Source organism: Grampus griseus (genome assembly GCF_964374135.1).
Source record: "Grampus griseus genome assembly, chromosome: 3".
Taxonomy (NCBI): Eukaryota; Metazoa; Chordata; class Mammalia; order Artiodactyla; family Delphinidae; genus Grampus; species Grampus griseus.
In genome coordinates this window covers 73290980-73307826 of record NC_139019.1, presented here as the reverse complement: position 1 = coordinate 73307826, position 16847 = coordinate 73290980, and positions in this window count along the sequence as shown.

The following is a 16847-nucleotide window of genomic DNA, read 5'->3' as shown; positions in this document are numbered from 1 at the left end:
AGACAAGGGAACCCTCTTGCACTGTTGGTGGGAATGTAAATTGATACAGCCACTATGGAGAACAGTATGGAGGTTCCTTAAAAAACTAAAAATAGAACTACCATATGACCCAGCAATCCCACTCCTGGGCATATACCCTGAGAAAACCATAATTCAAAAAGAGTCATGTACCACAATGTTCATTGCAGCACTATTTACAATAGCTAGGACATGGAAGCAACCTAAGTGTGCATCATCAGATGAATGGATAAAGAAGATGTGGCACATATATACAATGGAATATTACTCAGCCATAAGAAGAAAGCAAATTGAGTTATTTGTAATGAGATGGATGGACTTCGAGTCTGTCATACAGAGTGAAGTAAGTCAGAAAGAGATAACCAAATACCGTATGCTAACACATATATATGCAATCTAAAAAAAAAAAAAAATAGCCATGAAGAACCTAGGGGCAAGACAGGAATAAAAATGCAGACCTACTAGAGAATGGACTTGAGGTCATGGGCAGGGGGAAGGGTAAACTATGACAACGTGAGAGAGTGGCATGGATACATATACACTACCAAATGTAAAATAGATGGATAATGGGAGGGGCCTCATGGCACAGGGAGATCAGCTTGGTGCTTTGTGACCACCTAGAGGGGTGGGATATGGAGAGGGGGAAGGGGGGAGATGCAAGAAGTAGGAGATACGGGGATGTATGTATATGTATGGCTGATGCACTTTGTTGTAGGTCAGAAGCTAACACACCATTGTAAAGCAATTATACTGCAATAAAGATGTTAAAAAATTTTTTAAATAAAATAAAATGTATCCAAAGACATGTGGCCCAAATAAATTTTGTATTAATATTAATTAATAGATTAAATTCAAAGATAAAGCACAAAGCAAATTTTGGAAGTAATGGCAGTTTGTTTATGTTTTTATTATTTTACCCTTGTTTTTCTCCATTAGTACATGATATCATTTATCTCTCCCTTTTAAAAAGTCTCTTGCTCCTTACCTCTTGTCTTCCTTCTGTTTGTGTGTGTGTATGTGTGTGTGTATTTATATCTGCATTTCCTTCTAGGATCATATTTTTCTTAAGGGCTTTTGAAAACATTTTGGTAATCTAGTAAGTTGAGACTTCTTTACGTACTGAAATGTTATTAATAAAATCAAAATAGTTACACTACATAATGGAAAATCATTCTTCCTACAATATCTAAACTTCAGGCAATACAATGATACCTAAGAATTAAAACACCTTTCTTTAGAATTTTTCATAGTCATTTAAAAAATAAGTATACAGTTTACACTGTTACTTGTAGGTATTATCAAAGAAATGAAGTTTTATTATAACAAAGAAATTGGTTAAATATGACCAACTTCATAGTTCTGAAAAATTAAAAGTGGAATTATATATTGGTATTCTGTTCAATTTGATATTCTGAATAATTGAGCATTCCCACATGTATTCTTGATGGAGTTCCAAATCTCAAAAAATAATAAAATAAATCACTAAAACTATAATGAATACTCTTTAATTATTAATGAGGCACTTTGGGATGATTAGTCATACTAAACATCAATTAGCTTTTCTCTTGTATGCTCATGTTTCCTGATTCTTTTTTAATTTTGATTGTTTCTATTTCAGACAAACAGGAGGTTACTGTAACAGCAATTCACAAAAAGGTTTGCATGGTGTCTACTTTTTAAGTAACATTAACTGCAGTATTTCTAAAAAAGGGAGGGGCCTCCTTAACAATGCTACAGGAGGAAAGGAGGAGATGTTGAGGTTAATTGGAAGAAAAGATTTTTTCTAACAAATGAAAGAAATGTCAAATGTCATAGCAGTTCAAACTGTCATTTTTTTTTTAATTTGCACTTCTGTATATCATTTTTGGAAACTTCTAAAATGTCTTTCTTTCCTAAGATATTCTGGCTGGCATTCAGCATATTTTATTTTTATGTTATCTCATGTGACTTTCGGTTAAGAGACACTTCAGGGTATTTTTCATAAAATGTGTTCAGTTTAGAGCCTCGGGTTTATTTTATTTTTTACACTAATGGGGCATTATCTTTGCTTGCCTTACAAGAACAAAGATATCTCAAAAGAGTAAAGCTTCCCAAGGTCATTGGCCTGTGTCTTTCCGACTCCTAAACTAGGTATTCATTTTTCTTAGTTTCTTGTCAGTGCGCCGTGATACCCTTCACATCTGTCTGTGCCTTTGCTTTTATTAGCAGAAAATACAGCTATAGCTCTAGTGTCATGTGTACTATAAAGACAGGATTTTCAAGGGATTTGACAACTCTCATATTTCCCGAAGTATTCTCAGTGTAACACAGAAACAGTTTATTACTGTTAAGTAGTGACTGTCTCTCCAGCTTGAATAATGAAGTTCTCCAGGTCAATATTTTATACAATGATACATTTAAGGAAGCATTCCTCTTCAACTTGGCACTAAAACAATGGCTGTCATAACACAGATCTACGTATTATCAATCTCACACGCCACCAGAATCAATCTAATTCACAGTGCAGGGAAAGTATGTTACTGACTTAAACCAGGAATTCTCTTCTACCAAAATGTTTATAAAGGAGCATAAAACAATTATTTACAGACATGAACTCCTACTCTATAGCATGGAATAAATTTAACCTTCTGTGAAGAGTGCTTACAGCTGCAGGTGATTTACCTGTGTTGCTGAGAAAGGCCTTTCAGTTCTTAAAGCCTCAAGGCTGAGCTTCACAAATCCATTCAGTCATGAGATGGGAGAAAGAGGCAGATAGGCATTAAAAAAGTCTGGCTCTTGAATCTGACAACACACACACACACACACACACAAAAGCACAACACACACACACACACACACACACACACACACACACACAAAAGCACAAAGTGGGCTTTATGGAATCATTAAAAATCAAAACCCTGCCTGTCTTTTGTTTGAAAATTTCATGACCAGAGACCATTTCTAAGGGAGAACTGTTTCCTTGCTGGTCAGATAACAGTGGGTTTTGGCATGGAATAAATTCACAAACTTTTCATATCAGTCTAAAGAAGTCAAAGTGTACATCTGCATCGATCCTCTTGGCAGCAAAAACAAGTCCCTTTGAAGCTTTAAGTTTGTACCAACACCTGTTAAGACTCTGCCTGCCCTCGATTCCATTTTCTATCTACCATCATTGCAAGTTTACTCCAATTGAAGATGTTTCCATAGAATAAAGAAAATGTACCTTGGGCCAGAGATACACATCTATTTTTTCTTTCTCATCTTTTTCTTCTCCTCATATCCTCTGCCCCTGTTGCTCTGAGTGAGGAAAATCTCACTGGGTAAGTCTTCTCATCACTATGGATTGGTGAGTAATTCATTCCAAAGGGAAAAACCATTTTGATTTATACTTTGACCTGCATTTTCCACTGAAGCTTTATGCATTATCAAGCTGACTCCTGTATATATTTTTCAATTGGTTCAGAACCAATAGGAGGAAAAGTATGATTGGCACCCCAGAACAAAGCACAATAAACATGCTCATCATTTTTCATCACTTTTGACTTCTCTCATGGCAGATCGCATCATACCGAGATGGATACACCTATATATATTCTGTCCAACAAGTTTTTCTTTAATGTGACCGTAATACAACTCCATCAAGAGACAGGGCTTCCCTGGTGGCGCAGTGGTTGAGAGTCCACCTGCCGATGCAGGGGACATGGGTTCGTGCCCCGGTCCGGGAAGATCCCACATGCCGTGGAGCGGCTGGGCCCGTGAGCCATGGCCACTGAGTCTGGGCGTCTGGAGCCTGTACTCTGCAACGGGAGAAGCCACAACAGTGAGAGGCCCGAGTACCACAAAAAAAAAAAAAAAAAGAGAGATATAATCCATGTTCTTTCCTCTTGAACTTGGTGCATCTTCGTAACTGCCTTAAATAGAAGTTGGTGAAAGTAACTCTCAAATTTCTGTGACTATATTATACCAGGTGCAATGACTTCTGCCTGGTTCTCTTTCTCTGTCTGTCTTTCTGGACTTGGCCAACATGTTGTGTGGAAGGCTAGACCATATGTAGACATCATGTTAAAGTGTTCCAGGGAACAGTTTCAGCTAAGTCCCCAGCTGATAGCCAGCGTCAACTGCCATACATGTTAGTGGCATGACTTCAGATTATTTTAGCACTCAACTTTCAACTTTTCCAGTTGAAGCCCAAAATGTCATGAAAGAGACAAGCCATCTCCATTATGCCTTACACACATTTCTGGCACAGAAATCATGAGAGATAATAAATTATTTTGTTTTAAACCACTAAATTTGGGGGGGTTTGTTACACAGCAGCAGATAACTAACATAGTCTTCCACATCTTTTAATCTCTTATCTTTCAAATTTGTGTTTGCAAACTGCTACACTAGGCTCTGTATGCTGTCATTCTCTCAACCATGGAACTCTGTCCCCTGCCAAAACCCTTCTTAACAGTGACCCTCTCAGTGTCAAAGGAAACTGTCTCTTTTCCTGTATTTTCCCATTACAATGTCTACAGAAACCTTAGTGAAGTAATTATGTGCTTCAAGATATACTGATTTGGGACCTGAGAAAATAAACGTGTGCCTCAGATGCCTCCAGAATGATCTTGTCTATAAAAACGCCTTAGGCCAAGTGACCTTGTCCAGAGCATGATGTGTAACTCGCCAGAGCAGAGGCCTGAAGGATTTAGTGAGTCCATGAGGAGGACCTCTTTCTGCCCTGCCTGCTCTGAGCACTAGAAGCCTGAATATAATCATCACTGCATATCATCAAGCCCACATACTATTCAAATCAATATCCAAAAAGGGGTTCTTTGACTCAAGACTTTCCATAGAGATCGTAATAACTGCACTGATACTAGTAAACGAGAAGGACATTGCTATAAAGTTTATTCTAACAATTGTGTTCAAGTATTACAAACACCATAAAGTGATAATTTACAGTTCTTTTAGTCATGGAATTATTTCTTCAAGTAGAATTTTTTAATGGTGAGCTCCATACATAAAACAGATGAATGGCTCAGCTTTGAAAGGACACTTGGAAACCCAAATCCCCAGCTGCTCTGCCCTGCTCTATTTCCCACTGCAGAAGTCAGTCCCAAGGAATTTCTCCAGAAACCCTGCTGTGATCCAGGGGAGCAGTTTGTGAACCAATATTTTCATTCTTTAACTCCTCTTTAATATGAAACCAATTTTGAAACTAGTAAAAAAAAAAAATTCCTCAGTTTGTTATGACAGGGGAATATTGTTTACAGGATCTAGGTGGGATTTCTCATAGGTTCTTTAGATTCTACCATTTCTGAGTAACTGAAGAACTCGCATGCTAACAGAAAGGGCCTTATCATTAATTTCACAGACCTCTGTTTCTGTAATTGCTCCAAGTAAAAAATTCAAAATGACTTATCTGTATAACTAAGAATATTTTGCTTTTTCCTTCAGCAAGCTCTATAAGAAATGCCTGATTATTAATTATTATTGGGGGAAATTACTTGATCCTGTGTATATTTGACTGCTTCCACTTATTTGTCCCAGTTTCTAATCATTTTTCCAAGTTCCACCGATTCCATCTCCTCAAATTTACCATCTCTGTCTAACTCCTACACACACTGCTATATTCTATTCATGACCTCAGACTGAGTTTTTACCTCTTAGCTCACCTCCATGCTTTCTGTTCCCTTCCCTTTCTACTTTTTAAATACTAATGACAGAATAATTTCCAAAATCATTATGACCTCTCCTGTTCAGGTATTTGCACGCATCCCCTCACTGGGTAAAGATCTTTGCTTGATTGGCAAAGTTTTCCAGTCTCTGATATTCGCGTGCAGTTTTTGTTTTTTGTTTTTGTTTTTGTTTTTTTTTGCTGTACTCGGGCTTCTCACTGTTGTGGCCTCTCCCGTTGCGGAGCACAGGCTCCGGACGCGCAGGCTCAGCGGCCATGGCTCACGGTCCCAGCCGCTCCGCAGCATGTGGGATTTTCCCAGACCGGGGCACGAACCCGTGTCCCCCGCAGCGGCAGGCGGACCCTCAACCACTGCGCCACCAGGGAAGGCCTCGTGTGCAGTTTTTATCATGACTCTTCACAAACCCTATACACCAACCAACACCAATATCATTCGGCTCACCTAAAAGGATTTGATGATGCTTAGAGAAACTCAATGGTTAAAAGAAAAAAGTAACTGGATGAAGAAAGCAGGGTGAAGAATAAAATAAATAGGAATTTTATTCAAAAAAGATATATAGTATCAAGTCCCATTGAATTTTCAAATCAGAATAAAAATGGAAACATGATCATTGTTAATATTCATAGCATCCATATATTAAAATTAGATTTCAGTTCAGGGTGTTATATATACACATTTCTGTTTCACTGCTTTTTGGAAAAATGACCATTATTCCATGGTAGTAATAAAAGCAGTTTTAGCAGCTGCAGAAATGCTATTTATTATATACCCAGCAGTGTGTTTATATTACTTATTAATCACACCTACTCAGGGCATAAGTCCAACTTCTACTATCTTTGATAGGGAAACTGAGGTGAAGAAAATTTAATTAACCTACCCTATGGACCCACAGCTTCTTAGTGGCATTGAGGCACTAAGCTAATTCAGAGCTAACATTCCCAACCATTACTCCAAGCTGCATTCAAAGGCTCTCATGGATATCTGTTGAAATAGTGGACAAGTGAAATTTATGTGCACTTCCTCCAGCTCTCTCACAGAAATGTGGTGGGGAACACTAAAGGATACTACAGGGAAGGATACATGTCTCAGGTTTGTGTCCATATTACCTTCTCATTCACCACTCATTCTTTTTGTACCCTGTTCTTGGCCTATCACTGTGACTCCTGTGTCTGTCTCTGAATATGTTTGGGAAATCTGGGGAACTATATGAACTGTTACGGGTATGGTTTGTGCTAACCTGCTGATCTTGCCCTACCTCCATGTTCTACTCTGCTAAATACCCTCGTGTATTGAACTCTGGTAAGAGGTCCTCCTATATATGGGCGTCCTCAGCCATATCCAACAACCCTGCCCAGGCCCTACACTTAGGCTTTCTCCATCTTTTTCCCAAGCCTGTCAGTTATGATGAGTGTTTATACCCCTGCCACTACAAGCCGCCTCCCTAAAGCCCTCATATACCCACGTACCTGTGGAGATCTGAGGAGGCAGGAGATGGGTTGTTTTCGCCCAACCCATGATATCATCCCTAATTCTCTTTAAGAAAAGTTTCCTAATAAATTTAAACTCTTTCATGTCTTGAGTTTGGTGATCACGTTAAGAAGAAAGCCAAATTTTGATCACCTTTCTACTAAGAAAAAGAATAAATCACTTCCAAATATGTGAAATTTCACCAATGTTCCACGTTCCATTTCAATGCTCTTATATCCAAAGTCCCCAAGGACACAAAAAATATTGAGATATTTTCTCCCCATTCTACTCTTCTAATTTACAGAAGTTTCTATTTGCTCGGGTTTGATTTTCTACATGAATTGTAACTAAGTTTCATAATATCTGTGATAGAGCCCTGATACTACATGTGAGCAGGCTATGTGTTTTAACATAATTTTGTGGCTTCTTTCCATGAAGACTTAAAGCGCAATTAAAAGACATGCAAGATGTGGGTATTTAAAATAAGAAAGAAATCACTTAAAAGCATATGTGTTTATATTAAAGTAATAATACTGTATAACTTCATATGTAAGATAATGATCTTGTTGAGAATTTGCTATGATGCTCAATGTCTGGGTTTAGTGTCAAAAGCTCAACAGTGAAGCTCTGGAGAAGGCTTCTTAGCTGAAAGGAAACACTGAAATAAAATCATATTTCCCATCTTTAGTTTTATAGGTGTGTTTCTACAAAAGGATGTAGTAATCGCTTCTTAGGAGGGGTTATTTTGGTTTTGGAGAAGATATATTAATAAGAGAATTGTACTTAATGAAAATATAATGAGAGTGAGGTAATAAAAATATACTCAGAGGAAAATGAAACTAAATATTATAAAGTGTGATTGAATATAACCCTAAACATTATCTGAACCAATATAAATTAATTTCATATAAAGTATGTAAAATATATAAAATAATTATACTTTAATTCAGGGACCTCATTAAGAACATAATATTGTTGTATTAATAGACACTGTTAAATGTCTATCAAAAAGTTTCAGGTTTACTGGTCAGGATATTCTAGTGTATGCTGTAGTCAAAACAATCCCCAAATCTCAGCGGCACATTATAAGGAGTTTATTTCTCAGTCACATAAATTCCACTGTGGGTACAGGTAGCTCTTCAGGGCTGCAGCTAGTATTCTAGACTTCTCTAAACTTATGGCATCTCCTATATGAATGTATCATTCCAACTCAAATTTTATTGGTCAAAGCAAGACCCATGACCACACAGAACTCCAGGGACGCAGAGAAGTACAGTTCTTTCTGTGTCTAGAAAGTTATTTTGGTGAATAACTGTAACATTGACCACGAAAGTCAACTGGATTTTCATAATCGCTGACAAATGCCCTCTGTCTCTGTTTGCAAAATCAAATTGTCATCAGGTTACTTTGTGAATGTAAGATGAGAACAAGGGTGGTTAAATTATTTTCTTCTCTTATGCCATCAAGTAATTATGTCTATACTAGTATAATGCAACAGAGACAAAATATTAATTATAAATAATATCTGAGTTTATAAACAGCTTCTAAAAATGTTAAATGAATTGGATTAACCAGTCAAAATATATTACCTGAGAACCCATAAGGAAGTTACCAGTGTTTAACATACTTAGGGCATGGACAAAACCAAAAAATAAGCTATTGTCAGACATAAATAAAAAGCTAGGCACATATTATATATTATGTTAGAAATGGGTTGACCACAAAATTGTAGAAATCAATCTGACCAACTCCTTCATTTGAACAAAATGTTATATAATTAATTAAAGGAAACCTCTATGATAATGAGTTAAGTGAAATACAAAAAGTTCAACTGCATATGTAACACATAGAATTGCTTTATATCAAGGTCACTGAAGTAAGTTGGCACAACTAGTTAGCCAGGAGTCTGTAGGGTAAACCAGAGACTTCCATATCTGTCCTGATCCAGCTATACCTTTGTGCTACCTGGCAGTTGTCCACACAGATGGCCAAGAGGCACATGAAAAGATTCTCAACATCACTAATTATTATAGAAATGCAAATCAAAACTACAATGAGGTATCACCTCACACTGGTCAGAATGGCCATCATCAAAAAAATCTACAAACATTAAATGCTGGAGAGGGTGTGGAGAAAAGGGAACATTCTTGCACTGTTGGTGGGAATGTAAATCGATACAACCACTATGGAGAAAAGTATGGAGGTTCCTTAAAAACCTAAAAATAGAATTACCATACGACTTAGCAATCCCACTACTGGGCATATACGCTGAGAAAATGATAATTCAAAAATACACATGTACCCGAGAAGATGTGGTACATATATATAATGGAATATTACTCAGCCATAAAAAGGAATAAAATTGGGTCATTTGTAGAGATGTGGATGGACCTACAGTCTGTCATACAGAGTGAAGTAAGTCAGAAAGAGAAAAACAAATATCGTATATTAACGCATATATGTGGAATCTAGAAAAATGGTACAGGTGAACATATTTGCAGGGCAGGAATAGAGACGCAGATGTAGAGAATGGACATGTGGACACATGGGGAGGGTGGGATGAACTGGAAGATTAGGGTTGACATATATACACTACCATGTGTAAAATAGATAGCTAGTGGGAACCTGCTGTATAGCACAGGGAGCTCAGCTCAGTGCTCTGTGATGACCTAGATGGGTGGGAGGGAGGGGAGGGAGGTCAAAGAGGGAAGGGATATATGTATACATATAGCTGATTCACTTTGTTGTACAACGGAAACTAACACAACATTGTAAAACAACCATACTCCAATTAAAAAAAAAAAGGATTTATAGGGATGAAGCAAACCCTGTGGTTCCGTGATTTCTAGCACAGTGGCCATCATTTTAGTAAATCTTTTAGCTAGTAGATGTGCATTTTCTAAGGCTGTGGAGTTTGGGTCAGGAGAATACTAGGGTTAAGGGAAACTGGCATTCGATTTCTCCTTCCCCCCAAAGGGGACTGCCTGCTGTTTCCTCATCCGGCCTAACTTTCCATATACTCCCTTCCCACGTCCAACAGTTTAAAAATTTACCCTACTCTGATTCGACAACAGGGCTGGATGGGTAATGGTAGCCTGTAGAAAATCGAATCATATGTATCTAAATTTCCAACGTTGCTGTATTTATATTTTAAATTCAAGCAATTCTGAAAGTTCTAAAGTAAAAGAGTAAAAGTCTATCTCTTAACTCCATCCTTATCCCACCCTCCAGACAAAATACTTTATTCTACAAATTCAAACATGGTGACATACACAATCTGAACATACCATTTAAAGTCATAATACTTTTTAATAAAAGTATTAAGAGATTATCTGTTACCTTTGTATAGTACAATACTAAAGAGAGTGGGTATTTTGCTTTCACTTTGCAACTATGATACAAAAACTAGATATAAACACAAAACCAAAGTTTGGAAAATTTGATATTAATCAAATTAGTGATAATCACCATTTAATTTAGAAGGAAAATACCTTAATAAAATACATTTGGAGACCTGGATTTCCATTTTATGTCCTAAAATAAATTGCCAATTCTTTATTATACTTTAATCTTTAATATTTCTTAAGCTGATGAAACATTTTCTACAGAAATGTTATTAACTTACCAACTCAATGGGGCTTAATCATGAATAATTTTCAACATTCTTAAAGTTGTACACCACCCATCAGAGTTTCCATTGAATCAGTTCCCACAGCTCAACCAGTGCTTTTATAAGTATATCCAGCTTTAAGCAATTATTGCAATTTTAGAAACCACAGGCATTTTGATTTTTCTCCTGATGAATTAATTTAGTTCTAGTAATTGGTCATGGCCTTTGTTCAGAAGTTCCAACTCAGTAACCCAGTATTAAAACTTGATTCTTCTCTTGTCCACTCTGCATTATTGATTCTATATTACATAAAGATTAATCCTCCAATCCCAACACAGTCATGTCATTTCACCACTAAACTCATTTCATTGGCTACCCTTCACATATGTTTAAATTCTATTTTCTTCCTCATTGTCTATAAGGTGTTTGCCCACTCATCAACTTCATTTAGTCCCATTTCCCCTCTGTTCACTAGGCTCTAGCCACAATGGTAAATTTTTAGAAGAAAGTATATGGGAAACATCAATATACTGTACTGCATTGAACAGATATTTTCTAAACGGTACTCCAGTGACTAGATACAGCTCTTGTCACTTCAAAAGCTACACATCTTATTCTTCACTGTTTACTACTTGAAGAATCAGCAGCAACTTAATACTAGCCATTACAGCATCCTATATTTTAGTCATTTTTATGTTATTTCTAGAGGCATCTGCCATAGTGTTTAAGTGGAAATTGATTCAGTTTCTGCTGTACAGCTTACACTATAAGTGTATGTAGGCATCCATTTAAGATCAAGAAGGAATTTAAAATTTCCATTTCTGAGATGATATGCTCTTAAAATTTAGAGTTCACAGATATAAGGCTCTACAGATAGAATTAATTTGAATTCTATGAAACTAGAAGTCTATACCATAATTTTGTAATTAATTATTCATATATGTTCACCTTAATTATTTAAACCAATTTACTTGTTAACTCTATATACTTTTAACAATGTTCTTTATGCTAGAGAGAGCTATAACACAGAAATATTCTTAGCTTTTACTCTAGATTCTCCTCGGGGCCTCAAGAGATTTAATGTGTCAGTCTAGCTCTTGTAAATGCCCTAGCTACAGCTCTTTTTATTATGTTCTCATATAATCTTCTCATGTCAAGGGTCTTCATTCGTTTGGAGCATACTTTTGGGCTTAGACAGAGACTCTGCAGACTCAGCATATTTCCGTATTGTGTCTTTGAGACCTATTATTGGAGAGACTTGAATAACTGACACAAAACAGCCATTAGATGACACACAGAGGATTTGATGAACTGATATGATATCCTCCCAAGCAAATTTTAAAAATCAGAATTCAAACTCTCCTTGTAAGTAACAAAATTAGACAAACATATTTTCTTCTTGTTCTTCTTTTTAATACTTTTGCTATTTCACATCTTTGTTTGATTTCAAGAGGTCATAATAAAACCTGAGTTGTGGTATTTTCTAACATGATTCAAATCTATTTGTTCATGACATAATTGTATGTGTATAAAATCCAAAAGAATTATTATAAAGCAAAACCAAACCAAAACACTATTGATCTAATAAGTGAATTCAGCAAAGTCTCAGTATAAAGGGTTGACATAAAAAAGTACATATGCATACAACATACAGTAGCAACACACAAATAGAAAATAAAATTTCAACATTAATGCTGGAGTTTACAAAAATTAAGACTGTTTACGAAAATAAACTGTTAAAATAAATAAAAAAGCAAGCCACTGACTGGGAGAAAATATTCCACATTACATATATCAGACAAAAAGATGCGTATCTAGACCTTTACTGTCTCTTTTGCCACTAGTCACATGTGGCTATTTAAATCAGAATTAAAAATTCTGTTCCTTGGTCACACTAGCCTCATCTTAAGTGCTCAATGGTCATATCTGGCTAGTGGACAGCATATAAAGTTCTATTAGACAGAGCTAACCTATATAACATAAAGAACTTTTTAAAAGCAATTAATGAAAATACTATGTCCACAAACTGGGAACAACTCAAATTTATAATCAAGAGGTGAATGAATAAATAATGCTAACTTTATAAAATAAAATACTACTTACTAATAAAAAGAAACACAAGTCTCATCAATATTAAACATGGAAGAATTGCAAAGGCCTTATGTTGAACCACAAAGGCCAGATCTATGTATCATGCGATTCCATTTAGGTGAAGGTTAAGAACTTATAAAACTGACCTACGGAGACTGAAAACATAGTTGTTACCTTTAAGAGGGATAGACAGAGTATGAGGGAACTTTCTGGAATTAATAGCCACTACACACACATGTGTAGCCAATACTTCAGAGAAGATGATCACCTTCATCGACCATCACAGAATCAACCGCAAATTAATCACACAAACCAATACTAGTATGCACCAACCCAAATGTCTAAAATAAAAACTGCAGTCACCAGTGCAGTTACTAATGCTGAAGAGTCAGGATTAACTGGAACACGCATACACTCCTGCTGGGATTATAAACTGGTATGACCACTTTGGAAAATGCTTTAGCAATATGTGATAGAGCTAAATATGTGCATATGTTATGAACAAGCAATTCCACTCCTAGATATTTACTCCAGAGAAATTCACACATCTGTTTGCCAGGAAACATACAGAAGAATATTCACAGCAGCACTATTTATAGTAACTCTAAATAGAAACAACATAAATGTTCTATAACAATATAGTGGGTCAATGATGTAATATCTGTATGATGAATTTCTATACAGCAATAAAAATGAACAAATCACAACTATATGCATCAACATGCTTGAATCACATAAATACAGTGTCAAGTAAAAGGATCCAGGCAGAAAAACAGTTCATACTCTATGATGCCATTTATATAAAGTTTAAGAATAGACTAAACTCTTCTATGGTGTTAGGATAATGATTATCTTTTGAGGGCAGGAAGAACAGGAAGTGGTATAAGGGAGCCTCTGAGGTGCTGATAATGTTCTAAGTACTGCTTACATGGTAGGTTCACTTTAATGAAACTCATCACTTCTGTACTGTTCTGACATGTGCTATCTTCTCTACTTATTTTACACTTAAAATATTTATGAAAGAACTTTTGTTCATCAAAAGATACCATTGAGAAATTGAAAAGAAAGAACGAGAGAATATATTCGCAGTGCATGAAACAGATCTATTGTATCAGGGAAAGTTTATTGATGGTTCCCTATGAGTTACTAAATGGCTGCCTTAACATCCATCATCTCAGATAATCTTCACAGCAACCGCATGATTAACCCCATTTTACTGAGGAAAGTAAGGCTTAGAAGGTTTGAGTGATTTTCTTCAGGTCACAAACACAGGCTGACTTCAAACCCACGCTCTCAAGCTCATAAGTCATACAGTAAACTGCTGGAAGGATTTGCCCAGCCATTATTCAAGCCATAATTATATATCCATTTTTCTTCAGATTGTATAATATAAAGAATTAAGATAGATCTTCGAATGTACATATGTACATACAGGTAATATACTCCCTGAACTACTGTACAAAGAGAAGCAATATGGTATATCAGAGCACAAGTTCTGGAGTAAGAAGGACTCCTGGGTCCATCAATCACTGTCTGGTCTTGGAAAGTAACTGCTCTGAACCTTGGTCTCCTCCTTGGTAAAATGGTAGTACTTTCATAGGTATCTAGAACAGTGCTTGGCCCTATGGAATGAATGAGTACTCTTTTAACATGACAAAGTGGTAAGTACTTATAATGAATATTCTTTGTTTTTTTAAGATTCTATGTAGAGAATTTATCTATCTATCTATCTATCTTTTGGCTGGGTTGGGTCTTCATTGCCACGTGCAGGCTTTCTCTAGTTGCAGCGAGCGGGGGCTACTCTTCATTATGGTACGCGAGCTTCTCATTGTGGTGGCTTCTCTTGTTGCAGAGCACGGGCTCTAGGTGTGCGGGCCTCAGTAGTTGCAGCATGCAGGCTCAGTAGTTGTGGTGCGTGGGCTCAGTAGTTGTGGCTCATGGGCTCTAGAGCACAGGCTCAGTAGTTGTGGCACAAGGGCTTAGTTGCTGCATGGCATGTGGGATCTTCCCAGACTAGGGATTGAACCCATATCCCCTGCATTGGCAGGCAGATTCTTAACCACTGCGCTACCAGGCAAGTCCCCTGAATATTCTTTTAAATGTGTTTAAAAGTATGAAATATTATCACGTTCAGTCTAGTGTGTTGCACAATTTAATTTGAAGCTGAGTAATAGTTTTGTGTTTCAATACATTTTATAATGTGCAGAACAGGTCTACTGTATAATAATAAATGGAATCATCATGTATAAGAAACTAGTGGAAATATAACAAAATCTATTTTTATGAAAAGATTATATGTTTAACATAATAGTTTTAGATATATTTTAATTTCAAAATAAATATAAAACATGAATAAATAAAAGTTTAATAGCAATTTGTTACTCCTTTGACTTAATACCAGAAGGTAAGTCAAAAAGTGTCTGTCCATTTTCACAGTATTTGAGATTTTTAAATCCATATATATATGTGTGTGTTTTCAACCTTTAAAACTCCAATTTTTGGAAAGTAATTCAGGCCATCACTTATTTCATTTCTGGAATCTGATATTAGTATAGCAAATTTGGACATGTTATTCCTTTCCAAATGAATTAAAGCACATATTTGTATAACTACTTTTGAACTCATTTGCAGAGAATTATTCAAAGTGTTTACTCAAATGAATTATAATGCCAATTTTAAAAAAAGCCAAGTTTTTGATCCAATATTTTCTAGTGAGATGACATAGCCATTTTCTCTCAAATGATATTAACAAATTGGTGTCTCTCATAAGTAAAAATCATCTCTTGGTGTATTATACCAACATTGTCATCTGATCTCCCTATAGTACACCAGACCTCTATATTCACCAAGCAGTCTTAAACTTACTGTGACTTAAATCAAGATTGTTTAATTCATGATGATCATTGCCATATCCATGACTTGCTCCATTTTTAATATTTTAGCACCCCCCTCCCGCAAAAAATGTTCCTGGAGAATAATGCAATAAAGAGAACTATGTTCAAAATAGTGTCACCTTGAATTTATCTTTTATAATCAGACCAGCCTCAACAGCAACCAATGAAAAGAAATCACCTTTTGTGGTTTTGACTTATTTACATTAACTTTTCAAGACATTTCTTAACATATAAAAATAATTTTTTATTGTATTCAGAGACACTCGATCAAAAATGTCTTTAATCACATTGTTGTTGGTTGAATCATGTAGCCCCATATTGATATGTTGAAATAATATAGGGCTACATACCATAACCACCAGTTCCTCAGACTGTGGCCTTATGTGGGAAAAGGGTCACTGCAGATGTAATTAGTTAAAATGAGGTAATATTAGAGTAGGGTGAGCCTCTAATCCAATATGACTGATAACCTAATACTGTAGAAAACTTTGATGTAGAGGCACGCACACAAGGAGAACACTGTGTAAATACTGGAGATACACTGCCACAAGCCAAGGGAATACCAGAGGTTAGGAGAAAGATCTGGAATAGATTCTTCCCTAGTACCTTCAAAAAGAAACATGGCCCACTGACACCTTGATCTTAGACTTTTGGCCTCCAGAACTATGATACAGTACCTTTCTGTTGTTTAACCTACTCAGTTTCAGATACTCTAACAGCCCTAGCAAACTAATATATACATCATATACTTTTTAAGACCATTAGTAAAATTAAGTGACAGGAATTAACTGAAATGGTAGGCACCTACAAATTATTTCTCTTTTCACTTAACTTCCAAGTTCAGCTGCATATGCAAGACTAAATGAAACAATACTACTAATTAGACTATCTTTGGAAATGCTTCTTTCTGTTTGGAACACGTAATTCTTACATTGCTAAGTAGACAATATTTTTTAAACTTTCCATCTGAAAATTATGGTATCAGATTTATATTTTTAGTTGTTAAATAGTTTTACTTCATAATACTGTCATTATTTCATTTTCATTCCCAAAAACAGACTACTGAAATCTTATTCAATTTCACCGAAGTTTTTTTTTTTT